Source organism: Bos grunniens, chromosome 27, assembly GCF_055505025.1.
Source record: "Bos grunniens cultivar Pamir isolate PY7600 chromosome 27, Bosgru_T2T1.0, whole genome shotgun sequence".
NCBI classification, from domain to species: domain Eukaryota; kingdom Metazoa; phylum Chordata; class Mammalia; order Artiodactyla; family Bovidae; genus Bos; species Bos grunniens.
The window spans coordinates 42922808-42950758 of NC_141191.1; the positions used below are offsets into that span (position 1 = coordinate 42922808).

General features: G+C 37.1%; 1 long non-coding RNA gene across 2 annotated transcripts in view; it reads right to left on the minus strand.

Annotated features, from left to right (window-relative positions):
* Positions 1–549: 549 nt before the first annotated feature.
* Positions 550–27951, minus strand: part of LOC147343889 (uncharacterized) — a 140624-nt gene continuing 113222 nt past the window's right edge. Inside the window, exons 1-3 of one of the 2 annotated variants that reach the window (XR_015156390.1) lie at positions 14258–15044; positions 2146–2194; positions 550–2000 (exon numbers count right to left, since the gene is read on the minus strand). This is a non-coding gene — a long non-coding RNA (uncharacterized LOC147343889). Of the gene's footprint in view, positions 2001–2145; positions 2195–14257; positions 15045–27951 lie in introns of those variants that run through there. The other variant, XR_015156391.1, reaches the window with a different exon arrangement.

Genomic DNA, 27951 nt, shown 5'->3' on the forward strand with positions numbered 1-27951 from the left:
GTAGAGACATGGACAATTTGTAAAAATGAGTTTCAAAATTCTTGGACCTGTCTTTGAATGATGGGCAAAATGAACATTTATAATTGTGTCCAGGAAGATCATTTATGCCACTGCACAGTGGATCAATTTGGTAAATGTGATAGATTTTAATGTTGTCTTCATAATGCAAATTTTCAAAAACAATATCTGATATTTGTCTTAGGTACGTAAGATTCTGAGGTTAAATACCACGTGGAAGATAAGGATGGCAAATTGTATTCATTTCCATTTAAAGAATGAATTAACTAATGCATTGTCATCCCTGTTTCAAAAGGCTACCAAGACTCTTTTTTGAAAAGTATGCTGTTTCTTTCAAAAATGCCCTTCACCTCACATAGTTGAAACAAATGAGATGCGTTTAAAATTAAAAAATGCATTTCCTTGTTTCTGGATATGACAGAGTAGCTTGTATTAGACCAACGCTCTCAATGAGAACATCAGTAAAAACTTGTGTAACATGCAAATGAAACAAGACAAAAGCCATTGGAAACAAGACAAACCAGCCAGGAATTTGTTAAAACAAGATTTAAGAGCACGTTATTTACAAAAGTCACACTAAAAATAAAAGATCAGAAAGACTATAAAAAAAGGATGAAAAAAATAAAAAATATTACCAAAGGAAGGCTCAAAGAGAAATCTTCATATTTGGCAACATTTAATTCAAGGCAAAAAATAGAATTAGAGTTAAAAGGAAATATGCACTAGTAAAAGACACACTAGAACAAGAATTTCAGCCACCATAAACCTATGCTCTCAAAACAAAATAGCTTCAGAATATTTCCAGAAATTTAGAGAGAAAATATGTTTTTCAATATTTGTACTTGAGCATATTTATACATTAATATCAGACTTGGAACTCATACAGACAAATGATCTATGAAAAATCAGAGCAATTAGATTAATATTCTAGGTATTAGATATATATGGAACTTTGAATTTAAAAAACAAAAAAACAAAAGCAGGGAAAACAAATTGTTTTTGATTACATGAGAAATATTTACAAAAATTGACTGCATATTAGGCCACAAAGGTAATTTCAATAAATTCCACAGACTTACCATTCTCACAATAAAATAAAATCAGAAGTCAATAATAAAAGGCAAGATTTTTAAAATTCACATATTTGTAGAAACTAAATTATGTATTGTGAAATTACCCTTGGACTAAAAAGGGAACAATGAAATGCTTGATATTAAATGGCAATAAAACATAACATGTCCAAATTTATTTGACATAGCTAAGGCAACACAGAGAAGATATTTATAGATTTAAATACATTGCCCAGAAAATGAAAGAAGTTAAAAACCACAAACTAAAACTTCAACTCAAGAAGTTAGAAAAATAGCAACAATGGAAATACAAAGAAATATGATTGAAAGATATAATAAAGATAAAGAGAAAAGAACAGAATCATATTTTTTAAATCAACAGAAAACACTAACAAAATTAAAAGGTGGTTGTTTTGTAAGATTAATGACACTTATGGCAAAAGTGATCAGCAATACTGGAGCATTTGTAAATAAAGAAAACTGAAATAACTACAGTTTGTTATTGTATGGTCTTTGTTTTTTGAATGTTGAGTTTTAAACCAGGTTTTTCACTCTCCTCTTTTACCTTCATCAAGAGGCTCTTTAGCTCTTCGCTTTCTGTCATTAGACTGGTATCATCAGCATATCTGAGGTTGTTGATATTTCTCCCAGCAATCTTGATTCCAGCTTGTTATTCATCCAGCCCAGTATTTCTCACGATGTATTTTGCATTTAAGTTAAATAAGCAGGGTGACAATATACAGCCTTGACGTACTCCTTTTTCTGTTTGGAACCAGTCTGGTGTTCCATGTCCAGTTCTAACTGCTGCTTCCTGACCTGCATACAGGTTTCTCAGGAGGCAGTTAAGGTGGTCTGGTATTCCAATCTCTTTAAGAATGTTCCACAGTTTGTTGTGATCCACACAGTCAAAAGCTTTTGAGCAGTCAAAGAAGCAGAAGTAGACATTTTTCAGTCAATAAATATGAAACTTAAAACTTAAAAAGTTCTAAATAAAATGTAAATTAAATAAATTTAAAAGTATATGAAAAATAATTAATAATGATCAAGTAGGACTTACCCTGGAAGTAAGAGGATGGTTCACCTTCAGAGTATCCATCAGTATGATTCTCCACATTAACAGATTAAAAGAGAAAACTATGAATATTTAGAAAAAAAATTTGAAAAATTCAACACCTATTTATGATTAGTAAACTCAAAATTCTCATTTACTTAGTAACATTTGTTAAGCAAACCAAAAATTTAGAGGAAATCTAATAAGTTCATGGGCCAGTTTCAAATTCATTTTCCTATGATGGACAAGACAAGGATGGCCATTGTCATCCCTTTTGCTTAAGTTGCAAGTGATCCTGTGAATGAAAGCTAAGCAGTCTAAGAATTGAAGAATTAGAGATAATAGCAATATTGTCTGGAGACTATAGTGATGCTGCAGCTAGAAATCCAAACCAAAACTTTAAAGTACCATAAATAATAATAGAGTTTAGTTAGTTGATGGATACAAGATCATCTTAGAAAAACCTCTCTACCTTCTAGATAACCAAATGGAAGTTAAAAATAACAATTAAAAAATCAGTCCTGATAAAAATAAAAATGATTAAATAACTGGAATAAGAAAATTATATAAATAATCTAAGGAGAAAAAATTAAAAACTAACAAACTACAGAAAATTATCTTAAATGGGAATATAGTCCATGCTATTGGATTTAAAAACATCATATTATAATAATGTCGATTTAAAATAATATGAATACATGGTAGTTTTATTCATAATAGTAAAAACTGAAAACAGCTCAGGTAGCCACCATCTTTTTAACTGAAATACATTTGACTTATGACATCATATTCAGTTCAGTTCAGATCAGTCACTCAGTCATGTCCGACTCTTTGCAACCCCATGAATCGCAGCACTCCAGGCCTCCCTGTCCATCACAAACTCCCGGAATTCACTCAAACTCATGTCCATCCAGTCAGTGATGCCATCCAGCCATCTCATTCTCTGTCGTCCCCTTCTCCTCCTGCCCCCAATCCCTCCCAGCATCAGTCTTTTCCAATGAGTCAACTCTTCGCATGAGGTGGCCAAAGTACTGGAGTTTCAGCTTTAGCATCATTCCTTCCAAAGAAATCCCAGGGCTGATCTCCTTCAGAATGGACTGGTTGGATCTCCTTGCAGTCCAAGGGACTCTCAAGAGTCTTCTCCAACACCACAGTTCAAAAGCATCAATTCTTGATTCAATGTTTATATTTATTGTGAAATGGTCACCACAATAAGTCTAGCTAATTCCATTACTTACACAATTACCTTTTTGTGTGTATTCAGAATTTTTAAGATCATTTTGATGCAGGTCTGGGGCTGCACAGGTTAGGTTTGTGCATTTGCAATGCTTGTAGAAAAGTTAACCTGCATTTCACTATACTATGTACATCTTACTTAAAAAATATAAGTAACCTTGTATTTATATAATTCTAATTAATGATATGCACATTGAAGTTCTTATTGGTAAAAATATACTGATGTCTGTAAAAACTTTGAAATGCATTAAAAAATAAGACTGAATAAATAAACAAATAAATAATGAAATAAAATGAATGAAATATAATCCATATAAAAATTATTGGATTTTTTTTTAAAGAATTGGATAAACTAAACTGTAAATGAAGGAATAGGCACACTAACAGCTAGTTAACTCTGAAGAAGAAAGTAAGCTCATCCTACCACACATTAAGATTTTGAGGCCAAAATTATAAAAGCAGTATAATACTGGTCCAAGAACAAAAAAATGACTAACAGAGCAAAATAGGAACTTCAGGAAAAATTTATGTGTATAAGAAAACTTTATTATTAAAATGAAATCTAAAACCAAATGCCAAAAAAAAAGTAAAGTGTAGAAAACACACACACACACACACACAAAAAAGAAAACACAGACTTATTCATGGAGAAAGTAAGAACGGGGAGTTAGCTAACACTGTATCCAGACATATTCTCTATTTATTAAAGACCAAACTGAAAAAAAAGTTAAAAGTTTTAACTTAACAGAAGATAATGTAGGGAATGGTTGTTGTGACCTGAAATAGAATTAAGGAAAATAACTTCATAATTAAAACCCTAAAAATATGAATCATAGGGTAAAAAGAGATTAATTTGATTATATCAATATTTACAACTTCTGTTCAATGACTGTAGGAAAACATAATAGTCAATTGACAGACTGGAAAAAAAAATCAAGTCATTTCATTATCTACAGTATACAAGGACTTCCACTAAATGACCAAGAAAAAGACAGGGACTCCAGCTAAAAAATAAGGAAAAGATAGGAAATGTATAATCAAGAAAACCTAAAAGGTTGGTTATCTCACTGTTGTGTTTTGATGGCAAGAATTTGAAGGGTATCATAAAGAATGGGAAAAAATATGAATGTCTATTATGAAATTTTAAAAATTCAAAAAAGAAAAGTATGCACAGCTGTGATTTTAGCATGAAGCTTAAACTTAATGAGTTTTGTTTCTGAGTCTGAAAATGAGTGGATGTGTATCCCTGAATAAATAAAATACATGCATCCTCCTAAAATACATGCTGTCTCTCTCTCAAGGCATGAAGGGAGAGGATTGTATAAATTGATTATGCTTTGAAGACCAACATAAGAACTTTTACTCAATGCTTCTGTAAATCAGCAAAGTATTCTCATTCCTTGGATTTGCTGATTGTTTTAATAGAGACGTTTTGATCTGTGATGTCTTAGCTTTTTTTTTTTTTTCCTTGCCTTTATGGTTGAATGATAAAGTTCTATTCATGCAGCAAACATTAATAGTTCTTGAGTGTTACTTTGTGCCAAGTGCAATGCTGTGAAAGTTACAGAGTGAAGTAAGACACAGCTCCTGGTTTTAGTAGGAAGGCTGCCATTGACTGATCTCAACGTGGAGCAAATAGACCACGGCCCATGAAGACCCATTCTCAAAGAACACCAAGTTTGTTCCTCTAAATTATACTGATGACAAAACTTTGGATATTTTAAGAATACATCCTTTCTTTAGTGCTTCACACTTTTTTATTTTTTGGTTTTAAATATTTTTTTTAATTTTTTATTTTATTTTTTAACTTTACAATATTGTATTGGTTTTGCCATATATCAACATGATATACGGCAGCTAAAATCACAGCTGTGCATACTTATCTTTCTTTCATCAAAATTTGAGACAGTCAATTTTGATGGATGTTTTATTTTTCTTTTAAAAATTAAATTTTCAGTCACTTCTTACTAAATTGTCATAAAAGATTTATTTTTAAAATTGCAGGATATATGAAAATGAAAGGGAGTGGTATGTAAAAGATATATTTAAGGTAAGAAGTGTTCCTTGAAACTATGAAGTATCAAATAGATGCAAGCTGACAAAGCATTAAATAGACCCTTTTTTGTTTGTTTTTTTAATAAAATGTAATAAAAGGTTTTTCGTTATGGTCAAAAAAATAAATAAATAAAAATTCAAAAAAACTCTTAAAAGTTCTAAGGATAGTTAATGGCAGAAAAGATCAGAGGACATAAAGAGGAGTAAGTTGTAGGTTTCCCCAAATTCCAAGTGTGTGAATTGTGTGGAAAAGAAATACAAGATGCATGACTGTAACTCGCACTCACAGCACCTTTAATACACGTGAAGGAAGAGCTCCTACACACCATGTACTAGGGACATAATTATATGTTGGCTGTCAGACTGGTGTTTATAGGGTTTTATGATATAAGGAAAACTATAAATGGATTCTTAGGATTCTCTGCCATCAAGATCATAGTTCTAACTTCAAAAGTCAAAAATATTTTTAAATTTATTGTTTCACTATTTCCTTTCGCTTTTTTCTCCTGATCTTAAGATCAACACATTGATTTCTTTGTACATTTGCATGTATTTGCATGTAACTTCTACATGGTAAATAAGAACTTTGTAAGAGTCTTGAGGTATTTCTTAAGCTGGATTTTAAATTATCAATAAGAACTTAAACATTAATATTTCTTAAATATATATTATTATATAGACATGAAAACACGCATGTGTATGCACTCGTGCAGCTGACCAAACCTACACAGTGTATTAACAAGCAGAGACAGCACTTTGCCAACAAAGGTCCATAGAGTCAGAGCCATGGTCTTCCTGGCGGCTGTGGACCATTGTGAGAGTCGGACCATAAAGAAGGCTGAGCACCAAAAGATTTATGGTTTTATGAACTGTGGTGTTGGAGAAGACTCTTGAAAGTTTCTTGGACAGCAAGGAGATCAAATCTAAAGGAAATCAACCCCGAATATTCATTGGAAAGACAGATGCTGAAGCTGAAGCTCCAGTACTCTGAACACCTGATGCGAAGAGCTGCCTCATTGGAAAAGACCCTGATGCTGGGAAAGATTGAAGGCAGAAGGAGAAGGGGACGACAGAGGATGAGATGGCTGGATGGCATCACTGATTTAATGACACAAGTTTGAGCAAACTCTGAGACTCTGAAGGACAGGGAAGCCTGGCGTGCTGTAGTTCATGAGGTTGCAAATAGTCGGACACGACTTAGAGACTGACAACAACAACACACCATACTTTGAAGAGCTTACATCGCTTCACTCCAAAGCATGGGGGACTCTGATGATCATTTCTAAGTATTTAACATTAAGCTTGACATCATTGTGAGTCCTGCACCTCAGGTATTTTCAACTTAGCTACAAAAGAAAAGGTTTGCGATTTTATACTACACACATAGGCTTTTAAATACAAAATACCTCTCCAAGGACATCTTTTCAAGCATGTGTGTGCACTATTTATTTCCCTAACTTCTTTGCAAGGGTGACACCTGTGTTTGCTCAGGTTCTGTCCTGAACATGGTGCCACTGGACATCTTTGTCCACCTGGACATCTTTGATATCAGGAATATCTTTATTCTTTTGAAACGTACTCATTATTATCAGGCAATTTTATATCCTCATTTTGAAAACTTCTGACAGATGGCAGGAAACTTCTTTTAGCCAAATCAGTATATTTTTCCAGTTTTCTAGTTGATAGAGATAGAGTGCTTAACTCTAAAAAGTTACAGTTTCTGGAAAACTTCATATTGGAAACACGAAAAGTTACAAAGTAGGAACAAGCTTAGCAATTAAAACACTTCGTTGAAATCACAGAGGGAAGTAAGATGGTAGCTGCCTGGTGCTGGAGGGAGGGAGAGTGGGGAGCTACGTTTTAGTGGCCATAGGGTCTCAGGTTTACATCATTTCTCGAGATGAAGAGAGGTCTGGAGACAGATGGTGGTGGTGGCGGTGCAGCTTTATGGGCATATGTCACACCACTGACATGTCCGCTTCAAAGTGGCTAGGATGGCAAATTTTATGTGTATTTTATCACAATAAAAATGGGAAAGAAAACCTCATAGACCTAAAGTCTCAAGTAACCTGTGCCAGTAAATAAGGATCTGCTTGTTGATTTTCAATGTTGTTATTAATATCAGTGCCTCAGCTATATTTTACATTTCAGGTTGTTATTTATATATTCTGCCATAAATATACATACATATTTATATATGTATACCTACCTGAATGGAATCATTGAGTAGTACCAAAATAAAGTTTACAAGTGCCTTATATGTCACGAAACATTATGTAACCACTGGGAATGTTTACCTTTCAAAAGCAATAGACAAACACTACACAGAGAAAACTATGCTAATTATATTTAGTAATCCTTAATGGAAAGTCCACTAGACTAGAAATTAATCACTGTTAATATTAAGTCAGTTCAAATGTTTCAAATTCTAAGATAAAATATTTTTGCTGATGTAAAATAGAAAATTTTGTATAGAATAAGAAAACAGAAAATGGTATGATATTAAAGAGAAGAATGAAAAGTAATAGCTGTATTAAATACATTCGGGGGAAATATCTGGAAAGCAAAACAAAAAAAAGAAATTACAACAATTACAGCTAATTTCTATTCATTAATTTCCAGAATTTTTATTTTTAGAGCTAAAAGCTTACAGTTACATCATTAATGGAGTAAATACCAATTTATTTTCTAACTGAATCTCAAGGAAAACTGTTCAAGAAAAAAAAAAAGACCCCATTAAAAATCAGCGTTCTTTCTGCTTATTGAAGTACATGACAGTGACCTCTCGTTGACTGCTATTCACTTCAAGCATGAAATTTTAATTTTCCGAAAGACAGAATTAGATAAAAAAAGCAGAAAACATATTAAATAAATGTACTTCTAAGAATTCTATGTGCTAAATTTGGGGGGGATTAAAAAAAGACAAGTTTTGGCAGCAGTATTTATCATATATTCTTGGTAAAATGAAGAGTCCAAGTGGTCTACGGTTAAGAATCTGCCCGTCGGTGCAGGGGACGCAGGTTTAATCTCTGGTTGGGGAACTACGATCTCACATGGCGTGGAGCAGCCAAGCCCGCGTGCCACAGCTGAGACCCGATGCAGCTAAACACATAGAAACGCATGTTTAAATTTATGCTAACATTTAAAGTAGAATTTTAAAATATCTATTAATGCTACAGAACAAGAAAGGTAAAAATCATACTGTGCGCTGCTGCTAAGTCTGATTCCGTTTTGTTGTTGTTATACATATAACCTATATTTTACCATCTCACCCATTTTTAAGTATGCAGTTCATAGTATTAAGTATATTCATTTTGTTTTGCAACTGTCTTAGAATAAGGTCAAAAACTACAAGTATTTCTATATATCATTCTCAACATATGTCATCAACAGTATAAAACAGACAAAAATTACTGGCAGAGCTGTGGTTTCTCCAAAAGATAAATATTTCATTCTGTGAACACTTGGGGGATTTTGTGCAGCAGAACAGCATGATCATACACACATAATAGTAGATGATTTTTATAACCAAATCTAAACAAAACAATCTATGTTTCCAGAGATACAAAGTGCCACAAATGTATGTGGAAAACATAAGAACTTGTAACAAAAAATCCTAAAAAAAAAAAACAATGAAAGAAAAAACCCTATAGGAAATTATTTCTTCATTTTCTGTACAATTCAAAAGTGAACAAGAAATCAAAAGTCTCGGCACCACTCAGTTTTTATAGCTTCTACCAACTGTACACCATGATGTATGAGCTGTGCTGTCTTTGGAGTATATTGAATGAAAGTACTGATTTAAACGCTTACGAAACATACCTTTGAAACGGTTACCAAATACACAATGAAACTTCAACTAGCGACATGAGCACTGCTTTTTCTTTACAAATTTTTGATGTTATTTAAAAAGTATAGATAGTAGGCGGAGAAGGCAATGGCACCCCACTCCAGTACTCTTGCCTGGAAAATCCCATGGATGGAGGAGCCTGGAAGGCTGCAGTCCATGGGGTCGCTGAGGGTCATGACTGAGCGACTTCACTTTCACTTTTCACTTTCATGCATTGGAGAAGGAAATGGCAACCCACTCCAGTGTTCTTGCCTGGAGAATCCCAGGGACGGGGAAGCCTGGTGGGCTGCCGTCTATGGGGTCGCACAGAGTCGGACACGACTGAAGCGACTTAGCAATTAGCAATAGATAGTAGAATGAATACTTTAGAAAACATGACTGTATTCCTTTTTAAATCTAACTCCTTGGGGCTAATTTGGCATCATGACCAAACATTATACACAAACGATGGAAGAATAAGAGTTCAGTATACCCAGATACCTTGAATATATCAGAGAGTTAAGCAATTATTCAAAGAAAAAATAAAGCTATAAGAGTATATTACTGATGATATAGTGGGCTCCACACTGTACTCCGTCAGCTGTTGGGGTAGGGATCTACCAGACAACAGCTGTCAGCTATCAGGCCCCTCCCTGAATTGCCTTTGCTGAAGGGACCCACCTTATCTAAGCACAGACTTCCTTCCTGAGGCAGCCGGCACTCCAGCTCTGATCAACAGAGGGCTATAATCACTTCAATTCAGTTCAGTCACTCAGTCGTGTCCGACACTTTACAACCCCATGAATCGCAGCATGCCAGGCCTCCCTGTCCATCACCAAATCCCAGAGTCCACCCAGACCCATGTCCATCAAGTTGGTGATGCCATCCAAGCATCTCATCTTCTGTTGTCCCCTTCTCCTCCTGACCTTAATCTTTCCCAGCATAAGGGTCTTTTCCAGTGAGTCAGCTGTTCCCATCAGGTGGCCAAAGTATTGGAGTTTCAGCTTCAAAATCAGTCCTTCCAATGAACACCCAGGACTGATCTCCTTTAGGATGGACTGGTTGGATCTCCTTGCAGTCCAAGGGACTCTCAAGTCTTCTCCAACACCACAGTTCAAAACATCAGTTCTTCAGTGCTCAGCTTTCTTCATAGTTCAACTCTCACATCCATACATGACCACAGGAAAAACTTAACATTCAGAAAACTAAGATCATGGCATCTAGTCCCATCACTTCATGGCAAATAGATGGGGAAACAGTGGAAACAGTGGCAGAGTTTATTTTGGGGGGGCTCCAAAATCACTGCAGATGGTGACCGCAGCCATGCAATTAAAAGACACTTACTCCTTGGAAGACAAGTTATGACCAACCTAGACAGCTAATTAAAAACCAGAGACATTACTTTGCCAACAAAGGTCCGTCTAGTCAAAGTATGGTTTTTCCAGTAGTCATGTATGGATGCGAGGGTTGGACTCTTAAAGAAAGCTGAACACCAAAGAATAGATGCTTTTGAGCTGTGGTGTTGGAGAAGACTCTTGAGAGTCCCTTGGACAGCAAGGAGATCCAACCAGTGCATCCTAAAGGAAATCAGTCCTGAATATTCATTGGAAGGACTGATGCTGAAGCTGAAAGTCCAATATTTTTGCCACCTGATGGGAAGAACTGACTCACTGGAAAAGACCCTGATGCCAGGAAAGATTGAAGGTAGGAGGAGAAGGGGACGACAGAGGATGAGATGGTAGGATGGCATCACCGACTCGACGGACCATGAGTTTGAGTAAATTCCGGGAGTTGGCGATGGACAGGGAGGCCTGGTGTGCTGCAGTCCATGGGGTCACAAAGAGCTGGAGACGACTGAGCGAGGGAACTGAACTGAACTGATTACTTTACAAGAAAGACTGGTATATCTAGTCACTTCAGATGTTAGAGTAAATAAATTCTGAAACTATCATAAGGAAATTTTATTTCCATGAAAGTAAGACATGTAGATGTTTTATAACAAATTGTCAAATCATAAGACTTTGAATGCCTAATTGTGACTAAAATTTTGCATTTTATGATCAGTTCGTGTTTAATGATTTGGTCTATATAATTCATATATAATAACATTGTGTGTTTTCTAGTTATTATTGGTAATGTGCCAATATTTTCAGGTGTTTGGGACTAATAGTGATCTTGGTAATTACTAAGTATTTGAGAATTTTTAAGGGGCTAATTTGAAATCTTATTCCGAATGAAGTACTTAAATTGGTTAAATTTTTAAAAGATAAAAAATTAATTCCCACAAATCATACAACTCCAAGCTATGTTATCAATAGCAAACTTCATTCTGATACAAGCAAATAATGTCACAGAAGTTGAGACAAGTTAACTGCAATGGATTGCTAACATATGAATCACAAAACTTCAAGACCTTTTGTTCATTTAGTCCTCACTCACATATTTATTTAGCACTGAATCAGGTATCTATTAGTGCTTAATAAATTACCCCAAATGCAGCAGCTTAACTCAACAAGTATTTATTACCACACAGTTTCTGGGGATCAGAATGAAGACCCTGAGTCAGGGTCCCTCCAGAGGATACAATTAGTGGTCAGCCTCCAGTCTTCTCAACTTTCAACTTAGGCTAGAGAGTTCAGCTCTCAACTCTCTCCAGCGGCCAGGCCTCAGGTTCTCGCCACATGGGCCTCTGCACAGGGCCTCTCACAACATGGCAGCTGGCTTTTCACAGAGAAGAGGGAAGAAGTGAGAGCCCAAGGCAGCAACCGCAGTGCCTCAGCCTCTGATTTCCGCAGGGACATACCATGACCCCAGCAATATTATACTGGTCACACAGACCAAGTCTGCCACATGTGAGAGAGGATTGGCCAGGATGTGGATGCCCGCAGACACAGAGCCTGGGGGATCCTGGAGGGTGGGTCACACATCCCTTCCTATGGCCGAGCAATGCATGAGGTCTAGAGAACAAAGCCATGAGCCTGTAGGGGAGCAAAACCTGCCCCCTTACGGTGTCTCGTTACTGTGAGAGTTAGTCTAGGATGATTACAGTTAAGAAGCAGAAAATTCAAGACGTTTTTCTTGTTACCTCCTCCTTAACTGTCTAAGAGAATTTAGATAAAGGGCCTCTTCCCAGAATAGAGCTACCACCAGAGACAGCTGCAAAGAATATGGGCTAGGTGTCCTGGGGACATGGCCCAGAAAATTTTGTTTACCAAACATTTGTTTTTCCATCTCCATATGAACTTCCTCCCTCCCCTTTAAAGTCCCCCAACATCCTCTTTTGTCTTTACCTGAAGATGACACTTAAGGTGAGAATTTCAGCCACTTTGGTGACTTACTCACGTTCCCTGGGTCTCTTCCATGTATGCACATAATAAAACTTCTGTTTGCTTTTCTCCTGCTAATCTGCCTCATGTCAATTTAATTATTAGACCAGCCAGAAGATTCAAGCAGGGTAGAGGAAGAATTCTTGCTCCCTGACAAATCTTTCTTTCATGAGGTTTCTGTTTTGAAAGCAGAAGTGATCTTAAACAAATAATTATGGTTCTACTATTATAGAACTCATCTGAAAGAATGAGCTTATGGTCCCATAGGCAAGTATAACAGGGAAATCACTCAAGGCTTCACTGAGGAAGTGTCATCTCAACTAAGCCCTGTAGGATAAACAGGAATAGCTGGGAAGAAGCTTTAAAAGCAGTATGAGGAAGTAAGTCAGAAAGAGAAAAACTATCATATATTAATGCATATATCTGGAAGCCAGGAGAATGGCACTGATGAATCTATTTGCAGGACAGGAATAGAGCCTCAGGCATGGAGAGCAGACTCGTGGACGCATGGGGGAAGGAGGAGTGGGACAAACTGGGAGAGTAGCTTTGAAACATACGCATTAACGTGTAAACCGGGAAACTGGTGGGAAGCTGCTGTAGAGCGCAGGAAACTTAGAAAGGGATGGGACTGGGTTAGGAGAGAGCTTCAGGTGGGCGAGGATTTACGGACATGTCTGGCTGATTCACACTGATAAATCCAGAAACCAACACGGCACTGTACAGCGATTACCCTCCAATTAAATAAAAGTTTAAAAAAATAAGTAGGAAGATTACATTATGAAATGTTTTTTAAAAAGGAATATGAGGGATTTAGTTTTGAGGGAAGATGGTGTTGAAATGAGCTTCAAAGCTGAGAGAACATAGAAGGAAAGGTTCTATGCTCTTCTTTAGAAAAATATGGGATGAAAAATAGTTTCTCTACTAAGAATGGAAGCCAATTTCTGAACTATAAAGAGTTTGGGAGCTAGATTCTGAAGGCTGAGAGACTCAGAGCAGCTACAGGTCTGATTTGAATAAATTTGCTCATCTCAAGCTCTGGACTCCCAAGGACAAGAATTTTCCCAGTGCCAATAAACCTGTAAATTTACGATCTCCCTACACACCTTAAGGCCCTCGATATAACCAGTTGTTTAAAATGGTTGTGAAACATTGTTTAGTTAATTACTTGAGTCATAAAGCAACAGCTATTGTGAAAATTAATGATGGGTTAAAAGCTGTAGCCGTGTTGTAAATGATTCACAAGTAAGCTTACTCATCTGTTTCTAAAGGTGTGTTACACGCAAAGGCTATAAAGAGAATTTGCAACTATGGCATAAAAGAGCCATGCTATAGTTCTTGCTACAGCGGAAATTTTTTATAAGGTAATTTCTAAAATCTTTTTATCTACAAAATTGAGACTTGATGCTGGGTGAGGGGTGGGGAGGGTGAGAAAATTTTTTCTTAACATATAAATCTTGGCAGTTTTTCATATTAAGTATTACTATACTTGTAAAATTTATATCTGACCTCCTGAACTCTCCAACCACGTGAAAATTCTGCCCTGTGCGCACGTGTGTGTGTGTGTGTGTGGCACTGAGAGAAACCAATAGTTTTCAAAGCACGATCCTAGGCCACCAGCAACAACCTGGGAATTTATTAAAAATGCAAGTTCTCAGACTCATCCCAAACTTACTCAGAAACCTTGGTGGGGAGCGCAGGGGTCTGGCTTTTAACAAGCGAGGTGATTCTAACGCACTGTGCTGTGCTCTGTCGCTCAGTCGTGTCCGACTCTTGGCGACCCCACGGCCTGTAGCCCGCCAGGCTCCTCTCCAGTCCATGGGATTCTCCAGGCCAGAAGCCTGGAGTGGGTCGCCATTTCCTTCTGCCATTTCCTTCTCCCTCCTTCTTCTAATGCACTCAAGTGTGGGAATCGCTTTAAAGTGGCAGTGCAGTGCCACTTACTGCTGTCAACTCTGTGCTCACGTCGGTGACTCACCGGGGCGGCTGTGACTCAGCAGCTCAGGGACTCACAGCCTCCCCAAGGGCAGGCTCAGGGAGTCAGGAGCAGCGGGCCTCCCCGTCTCCTGGGGCCCCGTCCATGTACACCGGCCATACATGTGTTAGCAAACGGCAGCTTGTTTTCCTCTCCAAAATAGGTGATAAAAATAGCAGAAATAGACTCACAGACAGTGACAACAAACACGGCTACCAAAGGAGAAAGGGGGATAAACTAGGAGCTTGGGACAAACAGCCACACACTATTATATATACAACAGACAAACAACAAAGCCCTACTATATAGCACAGATACACTCACTATCTTGTAATAACCTATAGTGGCAAAGAATCTGAAGAGGAATATATATATAATCATGTATATATGTGTGTGTACATATATATACATATGAAGAGCTTCGCTGCATACCTGAAATTAACACAACATTGTAAACCAACTATACTTCACTTTAAAAAAAAAAGAGCAGAAATGTGCTAACAACAAAGGATTATTCATGACTCTCCCATGCCTTTCACATATTTAGCGTTAAATTTGGGGAAAATACCATTTCTCACACATGATGATTTAATCGATGTTTCCAGCCTTGGAAGCAAGGGAACTGAAGAGGAGCCTCCAGGCTGATGGCCAGGCCCTCTGGACAGACGAAGGGGGACCCTGACTCCACAACTCGGGAGGGCCCTGTGCAGTCCTCCTCTGAAGGCCACCGTTTAGATGGCTGCATTTCATTTAAATATTCCTATTTGATTCTGAGCTTATTCCAAATTCATATCAATTTTTCTAAGGACCTTTAATTTTAAAAGGAGGGGATTTGTTTTGTCGTTTTATTTTTTAAAGCTATAGATTGAATTAAAATTAAGGCAGATGGTGACTGCAGCCATGAAATTAAAAGACGCTTACTCCTTGGAAGGAAAGTTATGTCCAACCTAGATAGCATATTGAAAAGCAGAGACATTACTTTGCCAACAAAGGTTCGTCTAGTCCAGGCTATGGTTTTTCCTGTGGTCATGTATGGATGTGAGAGTTGGACTGTGAAGAAGGCTGAGTGCCGAAGAATTGATGCTTTTGAACTGTGGTGTTAGAGAAGACTCTTGAGAGTCCCTTGGACTGCAAGGAGATCCAACCAGTCCATTCTGAAGATCAGCCCTGGGATTTCTTTGGAAGGAATGATGCTAAAGCTGAAACTCCAGTACTTTGGCCACCTCATGCGAAGAGTTGACTCTTTGGAAAAGACTCTGATGCTGGGAGGGATTGGGGGCAGGAGGAGAAGGGGATGACACAGGATGAGATGGCTGGATGGCATCACTGACTCGATGGATGTGAGTCTGAGTGAACTCCGGGAGTTGGTGATGGACAGGGAGGCCTGGCATGCTGCGATTCATGGGGTCGCAAAGAGTCAGACACGACTGAGCAACTGAACTGACTGAAGGCCATTTCAGCACTGAACCTTTAAGGCTCAATATTTAAACTTAAATATAACATTAAAAAAATCATATTTAGATTTGGTAACAGTAGCGTGACTTTTTATGACTGTCTTCTCCAGTCAGTTTGGAAATTAAGCCCTATTCTACCAAGGAGTGTTCATGATAATCGCTTCAGATCAGATCAGATCAGATCAGTTGCTCAGTCGTGTCCGACTCTTTGCAACCCCATGAACTATAGCCCACCAGGTGCCTCTGTCCATGGAATTCTGCAGGCAAGAATACTGGAATGGGTTGCCATTTTCTTCTCCAATACACATAGATATTAGGGTGACTAGCCTCCTGGTTGGCCCTGATGCCCCCCGTTTTGGTACTAAAAGTCCTGAGTGTGAGGGTGACCCCATCAATATATTTGACTGTTGAGGAATATGATCTTAAGTTTTGAGCTGAAAGTTCTCTTTCTTTTTTTAAAATTCCAATTAGCTAATTATGGTCACTTTCCCTTTAGTTAATTAGACTTTAAACTAGATAGAGTGGAACGAAAATGTTAAACACTATGACTCAGAAGAGTGGTTTTGGAATGCTTCTCTTACTCACAATCTTTGACTGCAGTCAGAAAACTCTACACTGTTGGTGGGAATGTAAACTGGTGCAGCCACTACGGAGATTTCTTAAAAAACTAAAAATAGAACTACCAATGATCCAGCAGTTTCACACCTGGGCATATATCCAGAGAAAACCATAATTTGAAAAGATATGTGCATCTCAGTGTTCACTGAAGCATTGTTTACAATAGCCAAGACATGGAAGCAACTCAAATGTCCATTGTCAGAGGAACGGATAAAGCAGACATGGTGTGTATATATATATACACATATATATATTAATTAATTAATATAAATAAATTAAAATAAAGTAATATAAAATAAACATATAAATATATAATATATAACACATTAATATAGTATTACATTATTTTATATTATATATTATTTATATTATCTTTATTATAATAAAATATAATGTATTATATAATATATAATATATGAATAAATATAATTATATTATATAATATTTAATATATTTATTATATTCAATATATTATAATAAATGTAATAATATAGACATAATATATAATATAATATACATATTTATATTATATTATATATTATTATAATATATTTAATATATTTATTATATAATATTTAATCTGTATTATAATAATATATAACATATTATATATTATAGTTACTCATAATAAAATAAATATATAAATATTTATTATAAACATATTATAAAACATATAAAATATATTTTGGGTTATTTTATTATATATATTGTTATTATATTATATACATTATATACATTAATACATATATTCTATATAGTATACATATTAAATTATGTATATTATGTAATATAGATTAAATTATATAAAATATATGATTTTATATATTATATAATATATATTTTAATATATATTATCTGGAGAAGGAAATGGCAACCCACTCCAGTACTCTAGCCTAGAAAAATCCATGGATGGAGGAGCCTGGTGGGCTACAGTCCATGGAGTCGCAAACAGACACGACTGAGCGACTTCACTTTCACTTTATAATATATATTATAGAATATAATTATATAAATATATATAATTATATAATTATACAAAAATATTATATATTTTTGTATATATTATATTTATATAATTTATATATTTTATAATATATATAATATACATATTTATAAATTTATTATTATATGTATAATATAGATTTATAAATTTATATAGGATTTATATAATATATAAATTTATATAATTATACATTATAGACATATACTATATAATACTATTTAATATATATTATTTTATAATTTATAATTATTTTTGCATATTAGATATAAAATACATTTATATACTTATATATTATATTATATAATTATATTATATGTAATACAAAATATATTTATATAAAATATACTTATATATTTTATATATTACACATAATATATAATGTATAGTATATAAAATTATATATATTATATATTATTTCATAATATAAAAATATTATGTATAGTATATAATATATAACATATTATATATTATAATATGTATAACATATTATATGTTATATATATTATATATTACACATATTTATATAATATTTTTATAATATATTTATACAATTAATTTATACAATTTATATACTTATTATACAATAATTCATATATATTTATTATATATATGGTGGAATATTACTCAGCCAAAAAAACAGATGAAATAACGCCATTTGCAGCAACATGGATGGACCTGGAGATGATCAAACTAAGTGAAGTGAGCCAGACAGAGAGAGACAAATACCATGTGATATTGCTTATATGCAGAACCTAAAAAATGATGCAAATGAACTTACTTGCAGAACAGAAACAGATCCATAGTCAGACAAAACAAACCTGTGGTTTCTAAAGGGGAAAAGTGTGGGGGGGATATAAATTAAGTGCCTGATTAACATATACACACTGCTGCTGTTGCTGCTAAGTCACTTCAGTCGTGTCCGATTCTGTGCGACCCCATAGACGGCAGCCCACCAGGCTCCGCCGTCCATGGGATTCTCCAGGCAAGAACACTGGAGTGGGTTGCCATTTCCTTCTCCAATACATGAAAGTGAAAAGTGAAAGTGAAGTTGCTCAGTCGTGTCCAAGTCTTAGCAACCCCATGGACTGCAGCCTACCAGGTTCCTCCATCCATGGGATTTTCCAGGCAAGAGTACTGGAGTGGGGTGCCATTGCCTTCTCCAATATACACACTACTATATATAAAATCAGAGAAGGAAATGGCAACCCACTCCAGTATTCTTTCCTGGGAAATCCTGTGGACAGAGGAGCCTAGCAGGCTACAGTCCGTGGAGTCACAAAGAGTCAGACACAACTTAGTGACTAAATAATATATATTAATAAAATAGATAAGAAGGACCTACCATATAGTACATGGAACTATACTCCATATCTTGCAAAACATATAATGTAAGAGAATGTAAAAATATTTTATATATATATATATATATAAAACTGAATCACTTTGCTATATACCTGAAACTAATACAACATTGTAAATTACAGTTCAACCAAAAATTTTAAAATATGTGATAAATCAAATAAAAAGTGAGACCCAGGGAGAAAGGAAGAGAGGCTGATACCAACACCCAGGCTGCCTGCAGAAGGTCCCAGCAGCTTGGTCTCAACTGTCAGGAGCGTTGGGGTCCACAGCTCTCAGAAGTGGAGATACTGCTTGGTGCTGGCCCATCTTGGGTGGCCTGCTTAAAGTTTTATTTCTTAATGGAGACACATAATCAAATGCTCCAAACCCTGAGCTCAGTGGTAAAATTCCTAGTTCCCAAGAGTTGGGGTGCCATATGATGTAGGTTTCATCTTGGCTGTATGGCAGCTGTTTATTCCTACTTTTGGTCGTTTCTAAAATGAGTGTGTCTTTCTTTCCCATGTACTCTGACCATGTAAATAAATTTCTGCATTCAGTTTCCAATTATTCATAATGTTCACAGACTGTATTCAACCCTCATAATAAACCCTTTTAAATCGACGGTGAAATTAGTGCATGGCTCTGTGAATAGCTGGAGGAGATCCTGGTTGTGGTAATTTCTTCACAAACTGCCTTCCTCACAGCACTACACCCAGTGCTGGGTATTTTTAGTGAAGCACTGCTTCAATTATGCTAATGGATGAGTCATCTAATTTAAACTGGGCATGACAACTGATAGCTGGCCTGGTAGAAAGAACACTTAACTCACAGATCTGAGGTTTTATTCTGATTTTTCAGGTCATTTAGCCAGTTTACATTGGCAAGTCATTTCATCTCACTGGGTTTCAGCCTATTATTACAAAATATTAAAATTAATCTTTGCTTTCATGCCCAGATATTATAGTATGAATTGGAGGATATATACTAGAAACAGTATAAACATTAGGAAATTATTAAGACTTAGAATGATTCCAAGCAAGGAAATTTAAGATTATTGTGTTCCTTTTGTATATGCAGAAGTCCTAATCTTTAGAAGTAAGGCAAAATAATCTGTTACTATTTGATGGGTTTTCTAAAATCTAGCTAATTGGCTCTACTCCAATACTGCTCCTACAGAATGAAGTTACAGTGTCAACTTGGACAGAATATTCTTGTTTGAGCATCTCTTTGAGGTAGAGGAAAAAAATGCACATCGCTGGTGCCTATCCACTCTGTTCCCAATTTCTTCTGGTTCATTATTCCTCAAGGCAGTACCTATAGCTTAGCCCATGTTATTTTAAAGTCTGCAGCTCTAATTTAATAGAGGCCATGTATATTGGGAAGGGGGAACCTCACTCAGTATAAAGCTCACTGATGTGTCTGTTCCTTATCGTCAGCACTGACACGTGTTCAGCCTCCCTTGACTTAATTGCTCTATCTGTTTCGGATTAAAGTTTCCACTTGAAGGTGCAGCCACACCTGTTTTTACGTGGTAAGCACTTACTAAGACTGGAAATAACTACAGTTTATTCTGTTGCTGTGGAACTGAGCCTGAGCTTCAAGCGAGGTTCCCCCACTATGGTTAAGTCCCCTACATGCGAACTTTCAAGCTGTGAACTTATGATGTGAACGTGCGTTCATATGTCCAGTCACAGGCGTGAGTTCAGGGGTCTGGCATGCATTGTCGCGTGCGTGCATCCTCCGCAAGCGGTTGTGCGTCTGTGTGCTTCTGTGCAGTCCTGTGTGAAGTACAGTAAGGCAGTCTCTTTGTTCCAAGCCCAGGATGTCCAGCAGCAAGGGTAAAAGTAGCCATGATGTAGCTGGTACTGGTGTACTTTTCAAGGTACATACTGTAAGATTTAAAATGTTTTACTTGTTTTTGTGTTTGCTTTCTATGTATTACTTATGCAGAAAGCATTGTAACCTATTACAGTACAGTACTATATAGTCGGTTGTGATAGCTAGGTACTTGGGATAACTTTGTTGGACTCAATGAACTTGCTCTCGGAATGGACCTCCTTCATATGCGGGGGACTTACTGTACCTGGAGAAGGTAAAGTAGGACTTCAGAAGTTTCTCTCAGGACTGGACCGGGTTGGGAAGGGAAATAGTCAGGTAGGTACAGCCCACGACTCCTCCAGAACCATGGCAACTTCAGACTCTGCCATGCCAGGTAACCCAGCCCTGACTACCTCTCTCCTTGTGTGTCTCCACTCAGGAGTCTCATTCCAGACAGAGGCCATACGGTTGGTGGGGTGGTGTGGTGAGAGGCTGGGGACTGTGGACGGCAGCCCCACATGACTGACAGAGGGGTGGGATGGGATGGAGGTGCCGTTGCTCTAAGCAGGGTATGATAGAGAAGTTTTACCAAGTTTCAATGCTCACTTTCCACTCTCAGATTATTCAGCAAAACATGAGATAAGAGACAAGCATGCAGACCCTCCCAGGCAATCCTGGATCCCAGATCTTGAACCTCAGTTGCAAAAGGGAGAAAAGTCATCATTCTTATTTCCTTCAAGGACTCTGTCGTTAATTTTGGTAGATAAAAGTAAAAGAGGAAAACTTCTTGGTGAATTTCAGGAAAAAAAAAAAAAACAAAACACATAGATCATTCTTTACAGAATACAAAGGATGAGAAAAAAGTTAACACAGATTTCGAGGGGAGAAATACTAAGGATGCTGACACCGAATGGTTTCCATTTTCACATTAAACTAAGAAGTGATTCTTCAGCTGGGACGGAGGTGTGATGAGATGAGTGAAGAACATTTGTAAGACCTATTTTCCACCAGGAATATCATGAAGCCTTTGTCCAAGCGTTGGAAAGGACAGAACATTCAAATTTAGAAATATGCACTCTAATGGGCCTAATTATCCACAGGCACGTAATGGTTAGTTGAAATCTGGGATTTATGCTTGAAATAATTTCTGTTTACTTCATTTCTGATTACAAAATTAGTATGTGTCCTCTCTAAGAAATTAGGAAAATACAAACAAAGTCCTAATGCTAAGAAGTAACTATCATTACCATTTTGTCTTATATCCTTTCAAGATTTTTATTCATATGTGCAAATATTAAAATTTAAAATACCTGTTTTTTTTTTTTTAAACAAGCTAATTGTTTTTATTTATTTATTATTTTTTTTTATTCTTCCAATTTTATTTTATTTTTAAACTTTACATAATTGTATTAGTTTTGCCAAATATCAAAATGAATCCGCCACAGGTATACATGTGTTCCCCATCCTGAACCCTCCTCCCTCCTCCCTCCCCATACCATCCCTCTGGGCCGTCCCAGTGCACCAGCCCCAAGTATCCAGCATCATGCATCGAACCTGGACTGGCAACTCATTTCCTACATGATATTTTACATGTTTCATTGCCATTCTCCCAAATCTTCCCACCCTCTCCCTCTCCCACAGAGTCCATAAGACTGTTCTATACATCAGTGTCTCTTTTGCTGTCTCGTACACCGGATTATTGTTACCATCTTTCTAAATTCCATATATGTGCGTTAGTATACTGTATTTATGTTTTTCCTTCTGGCTTACTTCACTCTGTATAATAGGCTCCAGTTTCATCCACCTCATTAGAACTGATTCAAATGTATTCTTTTTAATGGCTGAGTAATACTCCATTGTGTATATGTACCACAGCTTTCTTATCCATTCATCTGCTGATGGACATCTAGGTTGCTTCCATGTCTTGGCTATTATAAACAGTGCTGCGATGAAAGGGTCCACCAGAAAATTACTAGAAATAATCAATGACTACAGTAAAGTTGCAGGATATAAAATCAACACACAGAAATCCCTGGCATTCCTATACACTAATAATGAGAAAACAGAAAGAGAAATTAAGGAAACAATTCCATTCACCATTGCAACGGAAAGAATAAAATACTTAGGAATATATCTACCTAAAGAAACTAAAGACCTATATATAGAAAGCTATAAAACACTGGTGAAAGAAATCAAAGAGGACACTAATAGATGGAGAAATATACCATGTTCATGGATTGGAAGAATCAATATAGTGAAAATGAGTATACTACCCAAAGCAATTTATAGATTCAACGCAATCCCTATCAAGCTACCAACAGTATTCTTCACAGAGCTAGAACAAATAATTTCACAATTTGTATGGAAATACAAAAAACCTCGAATAGCCAAAGCGATCTTGAGAAAGAAGAATGGAACTGGAGGAATCAACCTACCTGACTTCAGGCTCTATTACAAAGCCACAGTTATCAAGACAGTATGGTACTGGCACAAAGACAGAAATATTGATCAATGGAATAAAATAGAAAGCCCAGAGATAAATCCACGCACATATGGACACCTTATCTTCGACAAAGGAGGCAAGAATATACAATGGATTAAAGACAATCTCTTTAACAAGTGGTGCTGGGAAATCTGGTCAACCACTTGTAAAAGAATGAAACTGGACCACTTTCTAACACCATACACAAAAATAAACTCAAAATGGATTAAAGATCTAAACGTAAGACCAGAAACTATAAAACTCCTAGAGGAGAACATAGGCAAAACACTCTCCGACATACATCACAGCAGGATCCTCTATGACCCACCTCCCAGAATATTGGAAATAAAAGCAAAAATAAACAAATGGGACCTAATTAACCTTAAAAGCTTCTGCACATCAAAGGAAACTATTAGCAAGGTGAAAAGACAGCCTTCAGAATGGGAGAAAATAATAGCAAATGAAGCAACCGACAAACAACTAATCTCAAAAATATACAAGCAACTCCTACAGCTCAACTCCAGAAAAATAAACGACCCAATCAAAAAATGGGCCAAAGAACTAAATAGACATTTCTCCAAAGAAGACATACAGATGGCTAACAAACACATGAAAAGATGCTCAACATCACTCATTATCAGAGAAATGCAAATAAAATACCTGTTTTTATTTCATGCTACTATATTCCCATCGTCTAAAAATCAGAAAAACACCAAAACACAGATAGTATAAAATAGACAACACTCACCATCCAACACTTAATGTGTAGACAAGGGGTTTTCTCAAATAGAAAGAGGATCACGGTGTGCAAGCTGTTCTGTGACCTGCTTTTCCCGCTTACGGATATCTTCTCACTTATAAACTATCATCTGTCGCTCCTCCAGTGGGTCTCAACCAATGTGATTTTGTCTGGGGAACGTCTGGCGATATTGGAGACCCTTCTGCTGTCACACTGTACTGGCAGCTAGGGGAGAGAGACCAGAGATGCTGTGGCACATCCCACAATGCTCAGGGAAGCCCCCCACTGCTGTTGAGAGAAAAGAATTACTCCCTCAAAAATGTCAACAGTGCCTATGTTCTCCTCTAGGAGTTTTATAGTTTCTGGTCTTACATTTAGATCTTTAATCCATTTTGAGTTTATTTTTGTGTAAGGTGTTAGAAAGTGTTCTAGTTTCATTCTTTTACAAGTGGTTGACCAGTTTTCCCAGCACCACTTGTTAAAGAGATTGTCTTTAATCCATTGTATATTCTTGCCTCCTTTGTCAAAGATAAGGTGTCCATATGTGCATGGATTTATCTCTGGGCTTTCTATTTTGTTCCATTGATCAATACTTCTGTCTTTGTGCCAGTACCATACTGTCTTGATAACTGTGGCTTTGTAATAGAGCCTGAAGTCAGGTAGGTTGATTCCTCCAGTTCCATTCTTCTTTCTCAAGATAGCTTTGGCTATTCGAGGTTTTTTGTATTTCCATACAAATTTTGAAATTATTTGTTCTAGCTCTGTGAAGAATACCGTTGGTAGCTTGATAGGGATTGCATTGAATCTATAAATTGCTTTGGGTAGTATACTCATTTTCACTATATTGATTCTTCCAATCCATGAACATGGTATATTTTGCCATCTATTAGTGTCCTCTTTGATTTCTTTCACCAGTGTTTTATAGCTTTCTATATATAGATCTTTAGTTTCTTTAGGTAGATATATTCCTAAGTATTTTATTCTTTCCGTTGCAGTGGTGAATGGAATTGTTTCCTTAATTTCTCTTTCAGTTTTCTCATTATTAGTGTATAGGAATGCAAGGGATTTCTGTGTGTTGATTTTATATATCCTGCAACTTTACTACCTGTGGCAGATTCATTTCGATATTTGGCAAAACTAATACAATATTGTAAAGTTTAAAAATAAAATAAAATTTAAAAAAAAATGTCAACAGTGCCGAGGTTGAGAAATCCTGCCCTGTTCCCCGAGGGCTCCCTCTTTGCAGGTTACAAGGTATCAGGGAACCGTTCTAGCTGAAGGGTCAGGATACATACATATATATATCTCTGAATCACTTCACTACACACCAGAAACGAACGCAACACTGTAAACCAACTACAATTTAAAACAAAAGGCAGCAGGGAAAAGAGTATCGGACTTGAAAGGGCAATTCATGGTAGAAAAAACTCAGATTACCAAAAGCCAGCTGGTTACCAATAACTCAATAAATAACACGCTATACTATGCTTTACTAGTATTCTCAGGGAGACAGAACCTAAAACTGCCTGGCGCACTAAGTCGCTTCAGTCGTGTCCGACTCCATGACTCCATAGACTGTAGCCCCCCAGGCTCCTCTGTCCCTGGGATTCTCCAGGCAAGAACACTGGAGGGGGCTGCCATGACCTTCTCCAAAAAAACCACCTGGAGAGACCACTGTAAACACCAGCAAGTGTATGTCAGAAGGCAGGGCTCTCCCTCACTGTACCTTTATCACTGAGAAGTGGTACAACCACTTGACAAAACAATTTAGCATCCCTCGAACCTTGCAGTCCTACCATCAGGCATCTGTACAAACACATGTGCATGTGTCCACGCGGAGCCGCACTCCAAATGTCCACAGCAGCCTTACGTGCAATAAGCCAAGTACTAGAAACCAACCCCGGCTTCATCAACACTAGAAGAGACAGTCACACAATAGCATGTGTGACTACCATGCAGTGAAAAACACATGAATTACGACCACATGCACACATTTCACAAGGTGGTGATTTTAGTCCCTAAGTCATGTCTGACTCTTGTGACCTCATAGACTGTATAGCCCTCCAGGCTCCTCTGTCCATGGGATTTCCCAGGCAAGGACGCTGGAGTGCGTTTCCATTTCCTTCTCCAGAGGATCCTCCCAACCCAGGAATTGAACCCATGTCTCCTGCATCGCAGGTGGATTCTTACTACTACTGAGCTACCAGGGATTTACATAACATTATGCAAAAGATACACAAAGGAAGAACATGATGTGTTTATTATATAAAGTATAAAAATAGGAAAAATGAAATAGTATTTTTAGATATACATATATAGATGATAAACTATAAAGAAAAGCAAAAGAATGATTATGGACTATTCCTAAAAGTAGAATGCTAGTTATTCTTAAAGGAGAATAAGAGGAAAGCACTGCAAGACAGACATGGGGCTCGTAGACTATCGGTCATATTCTTCAGGCTCATTTTCAGCAATAGTGAGATGCATGTTCACTTTTTTATAATTCTTTAATGGCCAAATACATTTTACGTGCTTTCCTGTATATGTATTACATTTTGCAATTTTTTTACCGAGAAAAATCAAAGTACCCAGCCCACCACAACCTTCTCCAAGCATCTCATCAGATGGGAGGCATCTGTTTCTTCCACCTTCTCCTTCACACATGGAGTCAGAATTTTCAATCTAATATAGAAGAAAAAACAACACCCCAAATAATTAATGCCTAAATCTGGGTAGTGTATGCATGGTTTAAAGAAAGGCAATGGGAAGAGGATTGGCATCTCCAAAGCAAGTATCTCCTGGGCCCATAAACTTTTCAGATTTGGGGAACACAAGATATTTGTAGCAAGATTATTTATTTATTCTCAGTGAAAGGCTTCTAGAGCTCTGGATGCAGGTCCCTCAGTCACTCCATAGGACAGCTTCTGAGGGTCCTTTTGAGGTCCCAGGAAAGATCTCTAGTTCAAGGCCTGCCTCCCCCAGAGGCAGTTTTAGCATCTTAGACCTCTTCTGTCCGATTAAGTTTATTCATGACATAGACCAGCTAGAATAAGCCAAAATATTTCCACTTCCCATATACATAAACAAAGGCCATGGGTGTTTTCTTACTTGGGATTCTTATTTGCAAGCCTCAGAGGCTGCCTCTGGTTTATATAACAGCAACGGAGTTCATGAACATACTGTATCTCCCAGCATCCTTGTCAGGAATGGAGACCCACATCCGAGCTAAGCTTCCAGGATCAGCGCCCAAAAGGCTGCAGCAGAGCTGGCCTGGTGAGGAGTGCCGGACCCCTCCAGGGCCACCGGTCAGTGCTACCCCATGGACGGAAACTCAGGCTCGCAGTTCCGGCCACCCCTAAGCCGGAAGCCGCTGCTGTCTCCACGGCAGAGCGAGATGGCATTGCCTCCTCGAGACCCTCACTCCAAGGAGGTCTCATATTCAACGCCTCTGACTGGTGGCACGGAAGCACGTACACCAGCCATGACGGAAGCTAAGAAAGAACGTTCTGGGTTCCCCCGATGGCCTACACATTCAGAAATCGTAATGATGTCTGCTTGGTGGTCTGTGGTGTTTTGCTTAAGGAACTTTCTGTCTGGTAATGACTTATGGAATCTCAGAACTTCAGTGACTGCCAATTTCTAAGTACATGATTGATGATATTTTTAACTCTCCAGAAAAAAGCATGAAATTGCACCATCTGCTTTGCTCTTTTGTCCCTGGTGGGCAATCACAGAGTCCCCGTGATTCAGAGGAGACAGAGGTGGGGTCTTTTTCTGAGGCTGCCTATTTTATATCCACTTCCCACATCACTTAGAAGGCGTTGGGTCACCAGCAATGTCCCATTCAGCCATTTGAAGGAAGAGGTTGGTGTAGAAGAGCCGTGCTATGGTGAAAACCCACTTTCCAGGGATTCTCAGGTCCTGGAGTCTCGAGGGGAG